At 46.3% G+C, this 21,710-nt stretch overlaps 1 protein-coding gene across 3 annotated transcripts in view; it reads left to right on the top strand.

The window, feature by feature from the left end:
• The window catches only part of NEDD4L (NEDD4 like E3 ubiquitin protein ligase), a 321,176-nt gene that overhangs the window by 135,262 nt on the left and 164,204 nt on the right, over positions 1–21,710 (top strand). For all 3 annotated transcript variants that reach the window (XM_056847912.1, XM_056847914.1, XM_056847913.1), the window contains exons 3-4: positions 12,405–12,486; positions 16,206–16,244. The gene's annotated coding sequence lies outside the window, so the exon portion shown is untranslated. The remainder of the gene's footprint in view (positions 1–12,404; positions 12,487–16,205; positions 16,245–21,710) is intronic.

Genomic DNA, 21,710 nt, shown 5'->3' with positions numbered 1-21,710 from the left:
ACCTAGCAGGCTTCATGTGGAGGAGTGGGGAACTGAAGCCGGCTCTCCAGATTAGAGCCCCGTGGCGCAGAGTGGTAAACTGCAGTACTGCAGTCCAAGCTCTGCTCACGACCTGAGTTCGATCCCGACAGAAGTCGGTTTCAGGTCGCCGGCTCAAGGTTGACTCAGCCTCCCATCCTTCCGAGGTCGGTAAAAGGAGTACCCAGCTTGCTGGGGGTAAAGCATAGATGACTGGGGAAGGCACTGGCAAACCACCCCGTAAAAAAAGTCTGCCTAGGAAACGTCGAGATGTGATGTCACCCCATGGGTCAGGAATGACCTGGTGCTTGCAGAGGGGACTACCTTTACCTTACCGCCAGATTAGAGTCCGCCGTTCATGTGGAGGAGTGGGGAATTGAACCCGGTTTTCCAGATTAGAGTCCGCCACTCATGTGGAGGGGTGGGGAATCGAACCCGGTTCTCCAGATTAGAGTCTGCCGCTCATGTGGAAGGGTGGGGAATCAAACCCGGTTTTCCAGATTAGAGTCCGCCGCTCATGTGGAAGGGTGGGGAATCGAACCCGGTTCTCCAGATTAGAGTCCACCACTCTTAACCACTACACCATGTTAGCTCTCCAAGTGTAAACTTTCCAAGTTCGCTAGAACTCCTTGCCAGATTGGATGTTTGTTTGTTGTAAAGTAGTAGTTTCAGGTCTTGGTCTTAAGACTGCTGTACAGGGCGCATTGCAAGAATCCCAAGCGAGTTTGAATCGAGAAAATGTTGCTGGGTGTCAGGCTGCTCTTCAAGGAAGGAGGAGGAGGAAGCTGGGAGAAAATGATCTGGGAAAGAACTATGCTTATGGGATCTTCCCACCATTAGGTAGTGTTGCCAAATTTGGCTTCCACTGATTCCTTACCTAGCTCATTATCTAAAATTAACCTCCGGTTTGTGTTTAATTACAGTTTTTCTATCCCGCCTGACCTCCTCAGACTTGAGGCGGCTAACAAGTTGTGCAGACACAAAAGCAACGTAGCAGATAGACGAAAGCAACATTGTGCAGACACAAAAAGCAAAGTTGTGCAGACACAAAAGCAGCATAACGGATAGGCAAAAGCAATGTAACCTATAACAACACAGAAGCAACGGGGAGATTAACAACACAGACAAATCTGCCCAAGCTGTTAAGCCTCCCCCAAATTCCTTCTGAGGTACCCCAATAATATAACAACTGCTCCATTTTGCTCTCTCACTCCGTTCTCAGCCTTTTCAGGGACTGGTGTGGTCTGTTCGGTCTTAGAGAGACATCCAGTCAACCACTGATCAGATTTATATTTTTTTATATTTATCAGTGCATCATGATAGTCAACACGGCCCCACCTGCGGATACTTAAATCCTCAAATTGCAGCCATGCAGAGTGAAGGGAGATTTACACAGACAATGTAAATGTATGATCAAGAGTAGCCCGCACACCTTGAGGCAGGCTGTGAATGCCTCGACTTTGGAGTTTAATTGGGGGGGGGGAAGGAGAGGAAGCCATCACTGGGCCCCCCGTCATTGAGGTGGTGGAAGGGAACCAGGAGCCGCTGCCAACACCCCCTTGTTGTGAAGAGTTGGGGACCAGGACAGACACGAGAGTAGTTGGATGGGGACCTGCCACTGCCTCTCCTCTCGTGCGAAAACCATGGAGGGGTGGCAGTGCGGCCAGAGGCAGAGGAAGGAGCCACCAATGCCACTGCCACCCCCACCCCCCAGAGCCGTGGAGAGGTGGCAATGCACACAGATGGGCAAGTGAGGAAGGAGTCACCAGTGTTGCCCCCCTGCTTGGCAGCTGGTGAATGGGTGGGTGAGCCTGGCAGGCAACGAGGGTAGGGAAGAGGCAGCAGTGGCATTGCCAGTGGGTGGGCTGACCAGCAAGTGGGGAGGGGCTGTGGCTCAGCGGTAGAGCGTCTGCTTGGCATGCAGAAGGTCCCAGGTTCAATCCCCGGCATCTCCAGTTAAAGGGACTAGGCAAGTAGGTGATGGGAAAGACCTCTGCCTGAGACCCCGGAGAGCCGCTGCTGGTCTGAGTAGACAATACTGACTTTGATGGACCGAGGGTCTGATTCAGTATAAGGCAGCTTCATGTGTGTTCATATGGCTATTCTGGTGAGCAAGGAGGGATGGAATTCCCCACCCCCCACAAGTCTCCCAGGTCCCCACTTGTATGTGTTTTCAGTTTTGAGCTGCCATTCTTGCTTATTTCTCAGAAGCCACCTGCCACAAACTCCAGCTGAATTCTCTCAGCCCCACCTACCTCTCAAGGTGCGGTGGAACACAGGCAGGATGGTGCTGCTGCAGTTGTCTTGTTTGTGGGCTTCCCGGTGGCACCTGGTTGGCCACTGTGTGTACAGACTGCTGGACTTGATGGGCCTTGGTCTGGTCCAGCAGGGCTTTTCTTATGTTCTTATGTTCAACCAGCACCTCTTTACCTCTTCAAATCTGCCTGGCATTTTATGCAGGATGTAGGCAGGGAGCCTTCAGATTCTGGCCTGAAGCCCTCCCTCCCCCACCACCACTCCCAGTATACAGCTTGGTGAAGCGTCCTGGCAGAACTCAACAACTTTGCAGGCTCTCTTGTGTTCCTGTCGGTTGATCTTAACCAACAGGATTATGCAGCTTTTGTTTCCAGAGTGTTTGGGGCCAGTGTGGCTACCTGCAACCTCAGTCTTAATTAACCTGTAAGACTGATGTGTGATAATTAAGGAATGTGGTTCGGTGACTAAAAATCAGATCTGTCAACCATGAACAGTCTTGGGCAGCAGAGCCAGCGTGGTGTAGTGGTTAAGAGCGGTGGTTTGGAGCGGTGGACTCTGATCTGGAGAACCGGGTTCGATTCCCCACTCCTCCACATCAGCGGCAGACGCTAATCTGGTGAACCGGGTTGGTTTCCCCACTCCTACACATGAAGCCAGCTGGGTGACCTTGGGCTAGTCACAATTCTCTACGAACTTTCTCAGCTCACCTACCTCTCAAGGTGTCTATTGTGGGGAGGGGAAAGGAACGTGACTGTAAGATGGTTTGATTCTTCCTTAAGTGGTAGAGAAAGTTGGCATATAAAAAAACAACTCTTCTTTTTGTTCTTCTTCTTCTTTGAGTGCACAAACAAGCAAGCCATTGATAGCCTACCTTTCAGAAGCTTGCTCGAGGCACATTAAAAAGTAAAGCTACATTTAAAGCAGCATAATCTGTGAATAGGTCAGATTTAGATAGGTAACACTGCACAATCTACCCAATAGCACTAAGACCTTCTAGTTTGGCCTGCCGCCAAATGCCATCTGAAGGAAATCCTATAGCTTCTTCATTTGCCCTGGGAATGCAGTGGAAATGAGTTTAAACAGGGTTTGGTACTTGATGTATCATCTCTTCTGTGTCTTCCACGGACATTGCATTGGCAGTCGGTACATCTCAGGATTAAGTCACACGGTTAGAAATTACAGGGCCGTTTAAAAATACGACCTTAGTCTGAATGCAGCCACTGTTAGTCACCCACCTTCTGACGACTGCAGGGTTATAGAAGTTCAGTTTCTGGGGCTGCCCAGGAACTCGCTGTGTCTCGCTGTGTTACTTGAGCTGCTGGGCAAAAGTGTTTCATAAGGGTCTCCTCTTTGGAAAACTTTGGTGATGGAACTGGCAGTCTTCAGTTGTGTGTGTGTGTGTGTTAAGTGCCGTCAAGTTGCATCCGACTCATGTCTACCCTATGAATCAATGTCCTCCAAAATGTCCTATCTGACAAGCTTGGCCTAGTCTGGGCTATTCAGGCTGCTTGTGAATTGACTGGAAGAACCCCTGTACGCACTGCTATCTCCCCCGCCCCAAACTGATAAGGACCCAAGCATGCTCCCAGATGCTTGCAATAGGGTTTCCATTTGCATGCTTGTGGCAGGAGTGTGTGTGTGTTAAGTGCCACCAAGTAGCTTCCGACTCATGGTGACCCTATGAATCCATGTCCTCCAGAATGTTCTATCTTTGACAGCCTTTCTCAGATCTTGCAAATTGAGGGCTGTGGCTTCCTTTATGGAGTCAGTCCATCTCTTGTTGGGTCTTTCTCGTTTCCTGCTGCCCTCAACTTTTCCTAGCATGACTGTCTTTTCCAGTGTTCTTCAGTTGGCATCTTCTTAAATGAGGTCTATCACAATGGGTAACCGTATTAGTCTGTCTATAGTAGTAGAAAAGAGCAAGAGTCCAGTGGCACCTTAAAGACTTACAAAATTTCTGGCAGGGTATGAGCTTTCGTGAGCCGCAGCTCACTTCTTCAGATACAGCTAGAATGTGAGTCCATCTATCCTTAAGTAGAGACAAGTGAATTAGACACACAATGCCAATGCATAGGGTTGCCAGGTTGCTTAGATAGGTGGGCAATTGCCCGCCAATCCATTGCCCGGCTCAGAAGCGGGGATCACTTGTGTGCATGGCCGCACCGAAGCGATCGTGTCACTTCTGGTTTACACCCGGAAGCGCTTCGTCGCAACGGGCCTTCTACCACTCAGACTCTTAGTTTGAGTGATAAAAGGCCTGTTGCGATGCAGCACTTCTGGGTATAAACCGGAAGTGATGTGATGATAGAATCATAGAGTTGGAAGGGACCACCAGGGTCATCAAGTCCAACCCCCTGCACAATGCAGGGATTTCACAACTACCTCTCCCACATACCCCCAGTGACCCCCTACTCTATGTCCAGAAGATGACCAAGATGACCTCCCTCTCATCATCCGCCTAAGGTCACAGAATCAGCATTTCTAACAGATGGCCATCTAACCTCTTCTTAAAAACCTCCATGGAAGGAGATCTTACCACCTCCCGAGGAAGCCTGTTCCACAACGTGTTGGTGCGGCCATGCACATACAATCCCTACCTCAGCTCTGCCCCAACCCCCAACCCCCCGCTGGGGTAGAGGGGGGACCTCGCAACCCTAGCAATGCAAATGTCTAAAGCAAGTAAATGAGGGTTAGTCCATGTTAAGGGGATGTTGGAAAATATAGGGTTTTTTTTTTTTTTAAATGCTATTATGGTCAGTTCTCAACAAACAACTTGGCTCCCCCCACCCCGGCCCCTATACAGATATCTTAGTTGCATTCTTTAGTATTAGATGTGCGAAACTTCATTAACCTCTATACATGGACCAACATTTTCCAGAATCTGTTCCCTTTATCTTAATATAACGTAATGGCATCTAGATATGAAGACCTTCATGCGTGATTTAAAAAAAATCCAGCTTTTCTTTTAACTAGCTCAGGGTAGTGTTTGTGGGTCTCCTGACCTATCCTCACCACAACATTGAAGACCAGGGTCGTTTATGCATGGGAGTTTTACCTGGGGTTCGTTGCTTGCTGGACCCATGCTTTTCCGTTGCGAATCCAAAATTTGTTATGCCCCAGCAGTCACCAAGCTCAAATCCAGAAGCTCTGGGTCCCCGCCCCTTCAAATGCTGCTTTGTAATTGGCTGTAGTGGCTGTGTGCTTACTGTGAGAGAAACATCCAGTTCTCCTCCCCACCCATGGAAACCCTATTTTAAAAAGCATGTCTGGGAAAAAAATGGAGCTCTGTTAAAGGAGCAGGGGGAGAGAAATCCAAGCTTCATTTTAAAATCTTTTCTTGTGTGAAAAGAACTCAGAGAAAGCAGGAAGCATTTGAGTCCCGCCCCTTGAAACACTGCTTTATAATTGGCTTTGGTGCATGCTGGGAGAAAAACATCACCACCACCCCAACTCCCCTGTTGTGCGATTTGGCTTATGCGCTGAGATTTCACCCAGGCTCATCTCAGGAGAGATCAAAGAATTGGGTTAACAGAGGAATGTGAAGACCTGGGATTTGTGAGGGCTGGCAGTGAGGTCAACTCTAAAGGATGGAAAACTTATACATAACTCCAAGGAACAACCGAGACAGTCCGAGGATGAACGTGAGTGAAAGTACCCATGCATAACCAACCTTGGTTAGGCTGAAAGAGAGTGACTGGGCAGAAGTTACCCATTGAGCATTGTAGCAGAGTAGGGATTTGAAATCAGTCCTCTTTGTTTCTGGTCCACACTCAATAACTCTTGAGTGGCTTTGGGCGACAAAGGTTAGTCTTTTTTGCAACTTAGGGCAAATGTCTGAGAAAATCCATTGAGTGTGAACTATTTATGGTTCGCCCTGACCTGGATGGCCAGACTAGCCCAATCTCAGAAGCTAAGCAGGGTCGGCCTTGGTTAGTATTTGGATGGGAGACCACCCCAAGGAATACCAGGGTTGCTATGCAGAGGAAGGCAATGGCAAACCACCTCTGTTAGTCTCTTGCCTTGAAAACCTGATGGGGTCTCTGTAAGTCTATTGTGACTTGACAGCACTTTCCGTCACCACCATGTACAATTCACATGCACTCTGTTTTTTAGATGGTTTCCTTCTAGCCTGCTGAGATAGGGAAGAGACAGCAGCACAATTTGTATTTATACGACCTTCCCATCCATCATTCTACATATTCAGTCCTGATAAATTGCACTCCTGATAGGCACCACTCCGATTGTGCATCTCTGAACTTTGAGAAAGGAGGACCCATAGGTCACCTGGCACAGACATTGTCCACACCCAGTTGAAGGACCTATGTAGATCACAGTTGTTCCTCATGCAGAGGACAGGAAAAGGGTACAAACAAGCCAGCGTAATGTAGGTGTTAAGAGTGCTGGACTGGATTCTGGGTGACTCAGGTTGGAATCCCCATTGTGCCATCGACGCTTGTTTTGTGTTCTTGGGCCAGTCTCATATACTCTTATCAAACCTACCACACAGAATAAAATGGAGTAGAGGAGAATGACTTAAACCACTTTGAATCACCTTGGGAGAAAAAGGTGGGGAATGCCAACACGGTTATTCCTTGGTGGCCTTCCATCCAAATACTAACCTGTGCCAACCCTGCTTAGCTTCTGAGATCAGGCTAGCCTGGCCATCCACGTGAGGATGATCCATCCATCGTTCACACCAGGTGCTGTGGAACACAGGCAGGATGCTGCTGCAGTCATCTTTGTTTGTGGGCTTCCTAGAGGCACCTGGTTGGCCGCTGTGTGAACAGACTGCTGGACTTGATGGACCATGGTCTGATCCAGCACGGCCTTTCTTATGTTCTGATGTTCTTATCAATGAAGTAATAAACAAATAGGGTATTTGAACACATGAAGCTGCCTTATACCAAATCAGACCCTTGGTCCATCAAAGTCAGTATTGTCTACTCAGACCAGCAGCGGCTCTCCAGGAACTCAGGTCTTTCACATCACCTACTTGCCTAGTCCCTTTAACTGGAGATGCCTTTGATGGATTGAACCTGGGACCTTCTGCATGTCCAGGAGAGCAGCAAACAGAGAAGAAACTGCAATTGGCCAATAGGAGTGGTGATGTGCAGGCTGTTCTGTAGCCAGGCATGTAGACCTTTCTGCACTTGTCCAGGGGTATTACACCTTCCAGCTGTTTTTATCTGGCCATGCATGTTTTAGAATTGAATCTGTGGACTAGCTGGAAAATATCTAGAAGGGCAGTAGCTGTCTCTTAGCTTATGGCAAAGAGTTGAGTTTCTGTCCAACTCATGCCTTCAACTACAAGAATCTTCTGGCAGGTGAGGACAGTGAATGTAAACCCAACGTGGACTTTGTTTTGGAAGAGAGAGGAGCTGGTATGTTAGAATAGGACATAACCTAGTGAAGCTCCCTTTATACTTTCTGGAGGGTAAAGCGTAGGAAAGTTTCTGGTGAATCATCAGTTACGGCAGCTCTTAATTTGTAACATAGGCCTTGTTTGGCTGCTTATTTGTGTCCAGGAAACTGTTGTTGAAGAGACATGGGTGTGCGCATGTGATTCTCCACCAAGCTTGTATCATGACATGTGCTCCATGTTGACTCCCAAACGTATGGAAGACCATGTTGTCTGATCTATCCTTTTTTTTTTCAGAGGGGAAAAATGTCTGGGGTAGCATCTGTCCACTTAGCTGCATGGAGCTCCTATGTCTTATGGTATGGGGTGAGGAGGAGGGTGCACCGTTTTCCTGTAAGCAGTTGGTGGTGTGCTTGTTCATTCTACCCTGGATCAAAGTCATGAACCTCGGTCATTATCTCAACCAGGTCAGGGTTAACTGGCAGAGGTTGTGTAAGCTAATTACTCCCTAGCCACTTTCTATAAGCTTCTCCTATAATCTCTTACAATTTCAGAGAACATCTGCTTGTTCCTGTTGTAACCTTGTGGGTGTTTTTTATAACTATGCATGTGATGTTAAATGCTGCTTGTTTGATTCCACTACTCTAGACACTACATAGTAAAGATTTGGGACTAATCATAGTAGCAGAATTGTGGTAGTGAAGAGTAGGGTTGCCAGGTCCCTCTTTGCCACCAGTGGGAGGTTTTTGGGGTGGAGCTTGAGGAGGGCAGGGTTTGGGGAGGGAGGGACTTCAATGCCATAGAGTCCAATTGCCAAAGCGGCCATTTTCTCCAGGTGAACTGATCTCTATCAGCTGGAAATCAGTTGTAATAACGGGAGATCTCCAGCTAGTACCTGGAGTTTGGCAACCCTAGTGAAGAGGCATCTGTACACCAAAAATAAGCCGCCAGATAAGTCCTTTCCATAACTCTTCTCCGACCAGTGGTGGGAGACAAATAAAAATTCTGCCAGCCCCTGTGTTGGTACATCACGTCTGGGTACAACCTGGAAATGACAGTGGGTTGCTCTATTACAGGAAACTCTATGACTTTACCATAGAATTTCTGGTGATTCCTAGAGCTACCTACTATCACTTCTGGGTTGTACTTGAAAGTGACGTAACTCCATCCCATCTCCCTGTTTCCCAACCCTCCTGCTGGTTGCTAGGCCCACCCTGGCAGCCCTAGCAATAAATCATCTGCTCTAGAATAGCAGTGCAGAGAGACAATGTTACTTTCCTCAGCCCTTATTTCTGAATGTAATACAATCATATATATTTTTAAACAATCCAGCTTCTAATTATTGTTTACAGAAAAGAGGGAAATATTTTTTATAAGAGATAAAATCATGTAAAAGGTTTATGTTATTTTGGAATTTGCTACCGTAGTAAATTATGCAATCAGAGCCCCACCCCCCATGAATCTCTTCAGAAGTAGGGTTTCCAGCTCTGGGTTGGGAAATACCTGGAGATTTTTGGGGTGGAGCTTGAGGAAGGTGGGGTTTGGAGAGGGGAGGGGCTTGAATGCCATAGAGTCCAATTGCCAAAGTGGCCATTTTCCCCAGGTGAACCGATCTCTATCGGCTGGAGATCAGTTGTAATAGCAGGAGATCTCCAGCTAGTACCTGGAGGTTGGCAACCCTATTGCTTAGCTCAGTTAACAGAGGCACAGCCTGTACTGCAAACCAAACTTAAGGCTGCGAACATATTGCAGGGAGTAAGTCCTGCTATGTGGGACAGCACTTGTTTCCAAGCACACTGGCTTAGAATTGCTCCCTACGTGAGATGCTGTTGTAAATTTCAAATATGGAACAGCAAACTGGGGTGGGGGGTGATCATAGGGAATATGGCATGCTTAGAACTGGCTGCCCTTGTTTATGACAAGCGGTTCCTCAGCAGAACAGGCTTCCTTGGGAGGTGGTAAGCTGTCCTTCCCTGGAGGTTTTTAAGAAGAGGTTAGATGGCCATCTGTCAGCAATGCTGATTCTGTGACCTTAGGCAGATGATGAGAGGGAGGGCATCTTGGGCATCTTCTGGTCACTAGGGGTGTGGAGGGGGGAGGTAAGTTGTGAATTTCCTACATTGTGAAGGGGGTTGGACTTGATGGCCCTGGTGGTCCCTTCCAACTCTATGATTCTATGACTTGGTGAGCAGTGTTGCAGGTCTAGTGTTGCCAATCTCCAGGTGGTGGCTGGAGATTTCCCGCTATCCTTCCTTTTTAAAATTTACATTTGTCTGCATATCTTGGCATTTCCCATTCCACTGCCCTACTGCTGCAGGCAATGCACAATGAACTTTGGGGTTAGAAGAAAGGGTTGTGCATACTTTTATAGTGCTTTGGTAATTAGTTCAAGATTGTTAAAAAGACAAAAAGGGAACACTGGTGAATGAGAACTTGACCTGCTGAAGCCGGATTTTATAATGTTCTCAACGGCTGGTTATGGGTCAGGAAGAAAGTACTGCTGTTTGGAGTATAATTTACCTCTTAATTAGTTTGCAGTTTTCTGTTTATTTAGTGGATGATGCTCATCCGGCTGTAGTGTTTAACAGAGTACTAGATGCTTTCAGGTTAAGGTTGCCACATGCCCTCTGGGGGAGTGAGAGATTTCCCACTCGCGGTGGGCATCTCCCTATACACATCCTACTAGGCTTTAGCTGAGGGTAACATCCCAGGTAGCAGAGTTACACCCTTCAACGGCCATTGAAATGACTTTGATCCATATTTGGAGAGGGGCTGTGGCTCAGTTTGTAGAGCATCTGCTTGGCATGAAGAAGGCCCCAGGTTCAATCTCCGGCATCTCCAGTTAAAGGGACTAGTGAAGTAGGTGATGTGAAAGACCCCCTGCCTGAGACCCTGGAGAGCCGCTGCTGGTCTGAGTAGACAATACTGACTTTTAATGGACCAGGGGTCTGGTTCAGTATAAGGCAGCTGCATGTGTTCATGTGTTTTTCTCATGGTTCACTCATTGAGGAGGGGCCGTGGCTCGTGGTAGAGCCTCTGCTTGGCATGCAGAAGGTCCCAGGTTCAATCCCTGGCATCTCCAGCTAAAGGGACTAGGCAAGTAGGTGATGTGAAAGACCTCTGCCTGAGACCCTGGAGAGCCCCTGCCTGCCTGAGCAGACAATACTGACTTTGATGGACCAAGGTCTGATTCAGTATAAGGCAGCTTCATGTGTTCATGTGATCTACAGGGTCAGAAGTCAGAGAAGGCTGCAGCAAGGGCTGTGAGGGTGGAGGAGGCAGAAAAGGTTGATGGGATGGAACCAGTCAGCTTTTTTCACTGATGAAAAAGGGAGGAAGGGACCCGTTTGACCATTCAAAATGACTATAGTGGAAATTTTGGGACTGGTATGGATGAAATCTACATGGCATTGTAGGGGGGGTCATCATAAGGAGGAGAATTGGGAAGGCCAGGTGGAAAAGCTGGTTTGATCACACCCCTTTGTTTTGGAGACTGTTGGAAAGCTGGCTCGCGTAGGTTTTAAAAACGTCTTTCACGGTTTATTTTTTAAGGCGCTTTATATTGCTCAACTTGAAAGTGGCAAATATATTGTCTGTAGAAGAATCCCTCATTATTTGGTCATTATCTGAAATATATTAATTTGATTTCTTAAAGGTTTGACAACTGACAGCCAGTGGATAAATGGCATATATTTATGTGTGGGTTTGTGTGGATTTCTTTCGTTCCCTCGGGTATAAACTTTGAGCGCAATTCTGTACAGCATTACTGCCATTTAAACCCACTAAGGATGAGGAGCCCCATGGCGCAGAGTGTTAAGCTGCAGTACTGCAGTCCAAGCTCTGCTCACGACCTGAGTTCGATCCCGACAGAAGTTAGTTTCGGGTAGCCGGCTCAAGGTTGACTCAGCCTTCCATCCTTCCGAGGTCGGTCAAATGAGTACCCAGCTTGCTGGGGGTAAAGTGAAGATGACTGGGGAAGGCACTGGCAAACCACCCCGCAAACAAAGTCTGCCTTGGAAACGTTGGGATGTGATGACACCCCATGGGTCAGGAAAGACCCGGTGTTTGCATAGGGGACTACGTTTATCTTTTTTAAACCCACTAAAATCAATGGACTTAGACTGGAGTAACTCTACAGAGGATTTCACTGTCAGGTATATTAATCCCAGGTGATAATCAGCTTCATGGCGCACCGTAACTTCTTTGGGTTGTGTTTTATTTTTGTACCATTCATTGTAGCCACTAGAGGGTACTTGATCGTTTCAGTTCCATTAATTGGCAACTTTTCTTCTTTTTGGGATACGCAACAGGTTTTGGCCTTTTCAGAGGAAAATTAAAATACTTGATGTATTTTTAAATGCAGCAGTTGCACAATAAATAAGGCTTATTTGCTATTGCCGGTTTATTTTCAGTATTTTAAAAAAAATGTAAATTGCATGACCACAATTGAAAGGGCATTTCATTCGCTAATAATACATGGCATTTTATGTACTGTGACGTGGACGGGATCCCAGGTTTTTCTTTCTTTCTCTCAGACATTATGAAATAATTCTGGAACCTGTTTCAGTTGATGCAAACATGTCTTAATTAACAATCATTGGTAACATGATTTGTAACATGAGTTAACTGGAGTAATTAATACAAAGTTAGGCGGGGGGAGGAGTCCAGAAAGATAATGAATCAGGCTACATTTCCTTTACAGCGTGTGCTTTTTCTGAGTTTTAAAGTGTTAAGATTCAACCCAGGCTCTTCCGTTGTTCTTTTTTTGCAGCGACCCCTATGTGAAGCTTTCGTTGTACGTTGCGGATGAAAACAGAGAGCTTGCCCTGGTGCAGACGAAAACTATTAAAAAGGTAAGCTCCTTTAACTGAGCCGGAGGGAAGGGTGCATAGAGCCCATTCGTGGTTCGTCATGAGTGCGTTCGAACATGTGAATGCAAGAGACTTTTGTCACCTTCAAGGGGCACGCTCCATCTCTCTACTGCCCTGCAAAGTTTTAATGTATCACAGCAGGGTGGCGTAGTGGTTAAGAACGGCAAACTCTAATCTGGAGAACCGGGTTTGATTCCCCACTCCTCCACCTGAGCGGCGGACTCTAATCTGGAGAACTGGGTTTAGATTCCCCACTCCTCCACATGAAGCCTGTTGGGTGACCTTGGGCTAGTCACAGGTCTCCCAGAACTCTCTCAGCCACACCTGCCTCACAAGAATTCTGTTTTGGGAGGGAGGGGAAGGGAAGGCGATTATAAGCTATTTTGAGACCTTAAAGGTAGAGAAAAGCAGAATCTAAAAAACAACTCTTCTTCTTCCCATCCTGCAAGAATCTCAAGGTAACTTATATGGGGTTGTCCCTATTTTGTTCTTGCAACCACCCTGTGAGGTAGGTCAGGCTGAGAAGAATGTGAGTGGACTGAGGTCACCTGGACAGCTTTGTGCCTAAGTGGGATTCTGAACCCAGTCCTCCCCAGTTGCTCTGCCCATTATGTATCTGACCGTTCCCATAAAAAAAGACCCTCACCGTCTTCTCCCAGGCCTACGTTCTTCTTTCTCTGTATTTGATCCTCTCCTCTTAACGCCCTGCCTGTTGTCTACGGATGCCAGCCTCCAGGTGGGACCTGGAGATCCCCCTGAATCACAGCTCATCTCCAGACTACAGAGATCAGTTCCCCTGGAAGCTTTCGAGGGTGGAGCCTATGGCCTTGTACCGCACTGGTGTTCCTGTTCTCCCACAGGCTCCATCTCCAAATCTCCAGGAGTTTCCCAACCTGGATCTGGCCTCCCCACCCCACCCCCCAGCAGTGGCCAGGGGGGACCTGGTAACCCTACTGGTGTCAAACTTGTTGACTTTCTGGCGCTAAGCTAAAACCCTTTTATTTTCTCAGACGCACACGAATTGTTGATTGTTCTGATCTCCCAATATTTATCAGAATTTTGAACCTGAGTTCTCCAGATCCACATGGTCACCTGAAGCTGCCTTATACTGAATCGGACCCCAGGTCCATCAAAGTCAGTATTGTCTGCTCAGACCGGCAGCGGCTCTCCAGGGTCTCAGGCAAAGGTCTTTCACATCCCCTACTTGCCTTGTCCCTTTAACTGGAGATGCTGGGGATTGAACCTGGGACCTTCTGCATGCCAAGCAGAGGCTCTCCCACTGAGCCACGGCCCCTCCCCACTGCAGGTCACCCTTAAAGTTGGCTGCAAGTGTTAGTTTCTCAAGTCATTTGAGTTTTATGATCACCCAAGCAGCTGAAGTCCATGGCGCTTCCAGCAGGTCTCACCCCCTGCTTTCAATCGCCCCCATTGCCAGTGAGAGCAAGTAGAAACGTTTGTCGTCCCCCCCCCCCCCCCGTGGGTCTTTTGCAGCTGGGTGTTCTGGATTTGTCAAAAAGAGCCAAAGGTTTTCTCTGTACAATGCACAGAGGTCCTGGAATTGGGCTTGAGTGGTTTCTCCCAGCCGCACAATGTTTTGATTAATGGGTAAGCTCCCGAAAGTGGCAGGAGGCCGTTATTTTTCTTCTGCCTGACATGCCGTTGGAACTCAGCGCAAAGTGTTCCCCAGGGAAGCTGGAGCGTATGGTTTGCATTTTCATGTGCTCTGTCCTCCCACCCCCCCATCTTATGTGCCATGAGCACTGCTTAACTACTGCCGTTATCGTATACTTACATTCCTGCCAGAGATGGAAGAAAACAAATATAACGTGAGTGGTATTCATTGTCTGTCTTAGCTGTGGTAGTATTAAGGCGTGTGTATTAACTCTGTAGAGGTGTGCAGAACCACACAGTAGTCCCAATCTATTGATCTGATATAGATGCAGTCAAGTAAACAGTAGGCTCTGTCACATACATGAACAGTGCTTCTTGAGGATATTTTCGAAAGTAAGCAGAGGGTTACATCCTACCAACTTTTCCCACCAGTAAAAGAGGGAGGAGGAGACCCTTTTGCCCACTGTAAAAGCTATGTTTGGGATCATGGAGTATGCCTTTACCCTTATATCTCTGCAACAAAAACGGGCAAGAGATAAACTTTTATCCGGGGATGCAGTGGAGCTAGGAGATGGGTCGTTATAACGTTGTAGCAATACCTCAGTTGCTGGGCTTTTCTTTTTTGAAGCCCAAAAAAGCCCTTTGATGGTTCGGGAGCGGGAGGAATGTCAGCAACAGGAGACCAAAGCAAGGAAATGGTGGGGAAATTGTTATGTGGTTGCTCCGTGGCCGCTGCAGATTCCTCCACACTTGCAGAGGGACTGAAAGCTGCATGGAATCATCACCGTATGGAAGGATCTGCAGCCATCTTTGCTGGCCTCACGTGAACAGCCAGTCAGGTAATAGTCTGCTCCAGGCTTCAGGCTGTTACGTATGAAGAGCAAAGCCTTTCCGGTGGTGGCACCCTTCGATGATGAAATTTGTTACTTATCACACAGCACATTAGTCCCACTTGCTTATGGCCTTTAGAAAGACGGCTGAAAGCTGCTGTTTCAGAGAGGCTTTAAAGGTAAAGGTAGTCCCCTGTGCAAGTACCGGGTCATTCCTGACCTATGGGGTGACGTCACATCCCGACGTTTACTAGGCAGACTGTGTTTACTAGGGGTGGTTTGCCATTGCCTTCCCCAGACATCCACACTTTACCCCCAGCAAGCTGGGTCTCATTTTACCGACCTCGGAAAGATGGAAGGCTGAGTCAACCTTGAACCAGCTACCTGAAATTGACTTCCCTCGGGATCGAACTCAGGTTGTGAGCAGAGCTTTGGACTGCAGTACTGCAGCTTTACCACTTTGCTCCACGGGGCTCCATAGAGAGGCTTTAGGGACAATCTATTTGTTGGTTTTAGTTTTTGAATTGAGCTCTGATCTTTGGGCTCTGAGCTTTGTCACTATTGTTTGTATTTTTATTGTGTTAATAGGGATGCTGCGTGGTTTTCAACTTTATTTTAAAACACCCTGAGGGCCTGCTTAATGAGGAAGGATACCGTTGAACAATAGCGCAATAAGTTAATAGTTTGCTACAATCCTAACGTTCTCATCTAAAAATTTACTGCGTGGAGGAAAACTGCATTTCCACTGGGAGATGAATTCCCGTCTGTATGTTAACGGTTTAGCTTCGGCGATCTAAATTTATCCCTCCACTCGCACAGTGGTCATTTGTGCATACCCCGTCGCCACACCGCCGGCAACACGTTAAAAGAATTTTAATAATGAAATATTTAACGGCCTTCATTAAGACATCTCTGCCCAGGTCATCCAGTGATCCGCCTCCCGCTGTGAGGTTCCTATTTATAGCTGACCGTCTATTTCTGCTTCATCCCGTTTCGCATAAGCCTCCCACGCGAAGTTTGCTCAGCAAATGAATTTGAAGCCTCTCCACGACGGTCTCTTTATTACTGATGGGAGTTGTTGCCATGCATTTCTCCTTTTCTTCCTTGCCTTTCTGACTCTTGAAAAAAGAACTCCGTTTCCTGTTTTAAACCGTAGCACAATGTACCCGCAGGCAGGTCTGAAGAGGTTTGGGAAACGGCTGCAGATTATTTTTGTTGCTCTTGCTCAATGATAATGTTTTTTCCCCCCCTCTCTTGCAGACTCTGAATCCGAAATGGAATGAAGAATTTTATTTTAGAGTAAGTGGGGTTTTCTTGATTGGTTTAAACGGCGGGTCTCCGTTGCGTGCATCCAGTTGGCACCTGGCTGGTAGCTATTCAAGACAGATTTTGGATTAAGGAGCTTTTGCTCTGCTCTAGCAAGGAAGTCAGTTCTTAAAATAGCTAAATCCGAGGTTGATGGACCTGTTTGTCACTGTTGAGCCTCAGCTACTGTTGTCACTATTACTAGTTTTTTTAAAACATATACTAACATTTTAATTTGCCAAATGTTTCGTCTTATCTCAGCAACCCTGTGAGGAAGCTAAAATGGTGTGCATAGATGCAGGCTGTAACCATAGGTCTCCCAGATTGAAGTTGATGGGTTGGATCAGTACAGATTTTTGTCTCAGCTCTCCACTTGCCTGGTTCCTTTAACTGGAGTTGCCAGGGATTGAACCTGGGACCTTCTGCATGCCAAGCAGATGCTCTACCACTGAGCCACGGCCCCTCCCCACTTTCCTGCAAAAGATTTTCCCCCTCCCCCCTCCCCAGGAGCCAGCGTGGAGTAGTGGTGAAGAGTGGCGGACTCTAATCTGGAGGACCGGGTTCGATGCCCCGCTCCTCCACATGAGGCCTGCTGGGTGACCTTGGTCCAGTCACAGTTCTCTCAGAACTCTCTCAGCCCGCACGGAGGCAGGCAATGGCAAACCACCTTCAAATGTCTCTTGCCTTGAAAACTTTACGGGGTCACCATAAGTCAGCTGTGACTTGACGGCAAAATCACACCCACCTTCCCCCCTTGCAAGGTCCCCCATTCACCTTCCACTAAAGTTTTCATTTAGTTGCAGTAATTGGGGAACAAAACCCAGGTTTGCACTAGTCCAGAAAAAGCCTTACCGATGGTTTAGAGGAAGTGTTTGCGAGATTACTTTCCCGAAGCTTTTGAGCAGGATTGGGGGTGGGGGCGGTTTCCAGGCTGCTGCAAGAGTTGAGTGTAAATTAGAACCCAGATCTCCCTGGTCCTAGACCATTTATTAAACGCAGGAGAAGGTGGAATGAGTGCTAAGTGCGAGAACAGGTTCAGTGTAAAAGGACTTCAGCCCCAAAAGAAAGTGGACACGTCAACGGCTGTTACCGCACTAGGTATTCCCAGCGATGTATCAAGAGTTTGGAAATGTTATAAAAAACATCGCTTTAAAAGGGTTTTTGGATACTACGGCTAAAAAATGGTTGGAAGACGTCTTCACAGCTAAAGGGGCCAAACAAAGTGCGAACAGTATTTTTTATAACAGTTTCAAACTCTTAATACATCAGCGGGAATACATAGAAAGTGCGAACAGTATTTTTTATAACGTTTTCAAACCCTTAATACATCGCTGGGAATACCTAGTGCTGTAACAGCCAACATCAAAAAATTTAATCTCTGCAACATAACAAAAATTGTGATCTCTGCTACATAATTTAACCAGTAAAGTGCCATTCTACACTCTTTCTATATGGTTGTGTGAATCTAATTAGGCGAAGAGGATTTATTTTATGGTTTGGGAATTTCAGATCCGTGCCAGAGAGGCAGAAGTATAACGAATGAAACTGTGGCGAAGTCATATTTCTGTGGCTTTGTTTGAGTGTTTTATTTTCCACTTAAACACAAATTATGCAAAACAGGTTTCTAGAACTTTAGTTAAAACCTTGTCTATATTTTACACAGTATTTTTCATGAAACCTGGACTACTTCAACCAGTAGCAAAGGTTTTTGTTTCCAGAGATTACTTGAAATCAAATGTGACGAACGCGTCTTGAGTTCCACACCACTGATGTCTTGTTACTATAATGTGGTCGTTCATCTTTCTATGAAAGTATTCTTTCAAAAAGCGAAAGGCAAAAGGTAACAATTCAGCAGTTTAAATTTAATCTTTTGGAGCAGCTGTCTGCAGACAGACTAGGGCATTGTAGATTGTTAAAAAACGATGGTATCTTTTTCAGATGGTGTCTATGCAGTTGGCTCCCCCCCCACACACACGCACACACCACGAACAATTTGGAACCAGTATTTTTAGCAGCGCCTCAATTTGGAGAGATCATAAATGGTTTTCAAATTGATTTTTATAGCCTGTTTAAATAGTGAAAATAGAGACGGTTTTATTTCAGCCGTCATCTTTACTGTCCTAGTTAACTGCATTGATTCCTCTTGTAGACTCTATGAGAGGGGTGGAAAAATGGGCTGTGCTTGTTTTGATTAGTAATACACAATCCCTAGAAATTGTCTTGGCAATGAATTCTGTGTCTGGTCCCTGCTTTTTCCATTCTAGTCACAACAAGGTTTAATATGTAGGAATCTTTCTACCAGAACTTCTGTCTGGTCTTGTTATACTTGAAGATATTAGCGGTGCTGTCCCAAGCAGAGTTACAGCCATGTAAGCCCATTGACGCCACTGGATTTAAAAGGGTGTAACTCCATTTAGGATGGCACTGTAAATGGCAATCCCATGTATTCTTTTTTTAACGTAAAATTTTTATTTTATGACTATACTATTACAAACATAAAATACATAACAAAAAACCCACAGGCAATACAATACATACTCAGAATCCAAAATATACAAAACCAAGCTTTAACTGGGTGAAGATATACTGTTTTGTTTCCCTCTAGCTATCTTCCCTATGTTATGCTATTAAAACTTTATACTATTTACTGCTTTTTATTCAATCTTTCACTCACATGGTATAAGTGCTTTAAAAAGGTAAAGGTCCCCTGTGCAAGCACCGAGTCATTCCTGACCCATGGGGTGACGTCACATCTTGACGTTTACTAGGTAGACTTTGTTTATGGGGTGGTTTGCCAGTGCCTTCCCCAGTCATCTTCCCTTTACCCCCAGAAAGCTGGGTACTCATTTTTCCTACCTTGGAAGGATGGAAGGCTGAGTCAACCTTGAGCCGGCTACCTGAAACCAACTTCCGTTGGGATCGAACTTAGGTCGCGAGCAGAGCTTGGACTGCTGTACTGCAGCTTACCACTCTGCGCCACGGGGCTCCTAATAAGTGCTTTAAACTTACATAATACAACTGACCATTATTAAACCATTCTGTGTTATAATCTTGAGTAAACTTATTTCTATTCAGTAAATTCTATTGTATACTTTTAATGCACAGCAGCAATCCCATGTATTCTTGTTCATGAATAAGTCGATTGAATTTAGCAGGGCCTGCTTCTGAATGACTATACAGTCTCCATGTAACGTTTTCCCTACACGTGACAGGGTTATTTGTGCAGTTTTCAAGGGCAACGTTTATCTGAAATTTCACTGGGACAAGAAAGTGGAAAGTATAAAGGGAAGCTTATCCCTGACTCAAACACTTCCAGAAAGCGAAACCCCTGAAGTCTGAGGCTCTGTTCTCTGATTTTGAAGGAGTCCCTCACATCTGTGAACACCTGGGAAAAAACCATAATGTGCTAGAAGTGTTATATCTCACATCTTGCCCGCAATCAGTAATCTACATTCTGCGACGAGCACAGATCTCTTATTAATTACTACTTTGTGGATTACTGCAAAATGTGATGAAATCCTAACCGTGAAAATCGGGAGAGATGTCATCTGCCGTCCCTAGGTCTGAAAAAAAAAACCCAGAAGGGGTACTAACCTGGCAATCCAGATTGATTCGAGGCACATAAAAGGTTCCTCGGATTTCAGCAGAAAGAGAGTATCGTGTTAATTTATCAAACGTATATGTCAGTAGCAGGGTTGCCAAGTGCATGAAGGGGGTGGGAGAATCTGCACGTTTAATAGAGGCTTAGTGTACGGAACTGCGTAGCTGAAGCTTTTTTGGGCATGGAGGTAAAGAACATCACCTGGTAAATAGCATCCCATTAAGCCTCTGTTACAGGAGCCCCGTGGCACATAGTGTTAAGCTGCAGTACTGCAGTCAAAAGCTCTGCTCACAACCTGAGTTCGATCCCGACGGAAGTCGGTTTCAGGTAGCCGGCTCAAGGTTGACTCAGCCTTCCATCCTTCCGAGGTCGGTGAAATTATTCCCCAGCTTGCTGGGGGTAAAGTCTAGATGACTGCGGAAGGCACTGGCAAACTACCCCGTAAACAAAGTCTCCCTTGGAAATGTCGGGATGTGACGTCACCCCATGGGTCAGGAATGACCCAGTGCTTGCACAGGGGACTACCTTTACCTTTTTAAGCCTCTGTTAAAGGGACAGGATGTTTTTTCTTCTGGCATTTGGCATCCCTGCTTGCCCAACAGCGACACCTTAAAGATGAGCAGATTTATTGTGGCATAAGAGCTCACTTCATCAGATCCTCAGAGGGTTCACAATCCATCAGATGAAGTAGAGTTTTAGCCCACGAAAGCATATGGGCCAATAAAACTGGGCTCTCCAGGGTCTCAGGTAGAGGCCTTTCACATCACCTACTTGCCTAGTCTCTTTAAATGGAGATGCGAGGGATTGAACCTGATATGATAACCATCTTCAAGTACCTGAAGGGCTGTCATATAGAGGATGGTGCTGAGTTGTTTTCTGTTGCCCCAGAAGGTCGAACCAGAACCAACGAGTTGAAATTAAATCAAAAGAGTTTCCGTCTAGACATTAGGAAGAATTTTCTAACAGAACGGTTCCTCAGTGGAACAGGCTTCCTCGGGAGGGGGTAAGCTCTCCTTCCCTGGAGGTTTTTTAAGAAGAGGTTAGATGGCCATCTGTCAGCAATGCTGATTCTGTGACCTTAGACAGATGATGAGAGGGAGGGCATCTTGGCCATCTTCTGGGCATTGAGTAGGGGTCACTGGGGGTGTGGGGGGGAGGTAGTTGTGAATTTCCCGCATTGTGCAGGGGGTTGGACTAGATGACCCTGGTGGTCCCTTCCAACTGTATGATTCTATGACCTTCTGCATGCCAAGCAGAGGCTCTACCACTGAGCCACAGCCCTTCCTCTTGCTGTCTATTAGAATCCTTCTTTACAAAAGAGGGGGTACTAACTGTAAAAATATCTAGTTTGGAGAAGGATTTCTTTCACTCTACTCCAAATTATTTTTTGATCTCACATATACAGTATATGTGACAGGTGTATCTTGCTTGGAGCAACAAGCTGCCTTGAGCAGACCTTGGCAACAAGCTTGTTTTATTCTAATTGATTTCTGCCATCTTCAGAAAAAAAGTCATAGGTGACTGCCGTAGGTCAGTATTTTTTTAACACCGCAAGAGGCTTTCCAACAAGAGTTGCCATGTGGTGCTCATTATCCGCACAAGCGTATGTCGGTTTTTATAGCCTCATTTCCTGTCACCGTGGCAGGGCTAGGGATAATCTAGGGAGTGCTAATAAAAGGGAAAAGAGGCGATTCTTTATACGAAGCTAATTCCCTGCATTAAAATAGCACAGAGGAGAGGTGGCTTATTGTGAAATATTGTAGGAGCAGAGGGCCTTTGCTGAGTTTGTAGGAAGAAGTCATACAAGTGGGAATCACCTGTTGAGATGGTGGAAGATATGCAATCTCCTTTTCTGACCT

Source organism: Euleptes europaea, chromosome 4 (assembly GCF_029931775.1).
Source record: "Euleptes europaea isolate rEulEur1 chromosome 4, rEulEur1.hap1, whole genome shotgun sequence".
Classification (NCBI taxonomy): domain Eukaryota; kingdom Metazoa; phylum Chordata; class Lepidosauria; order Squamata; family Sphaerodactylidae; genus Euleptes; species Euleptes europaea.
The sequence above is the reverse complement of the archived record's forward strand: the minus strand, read 5'-3'. Positions and strand labels throughout refer to the sequence as shown.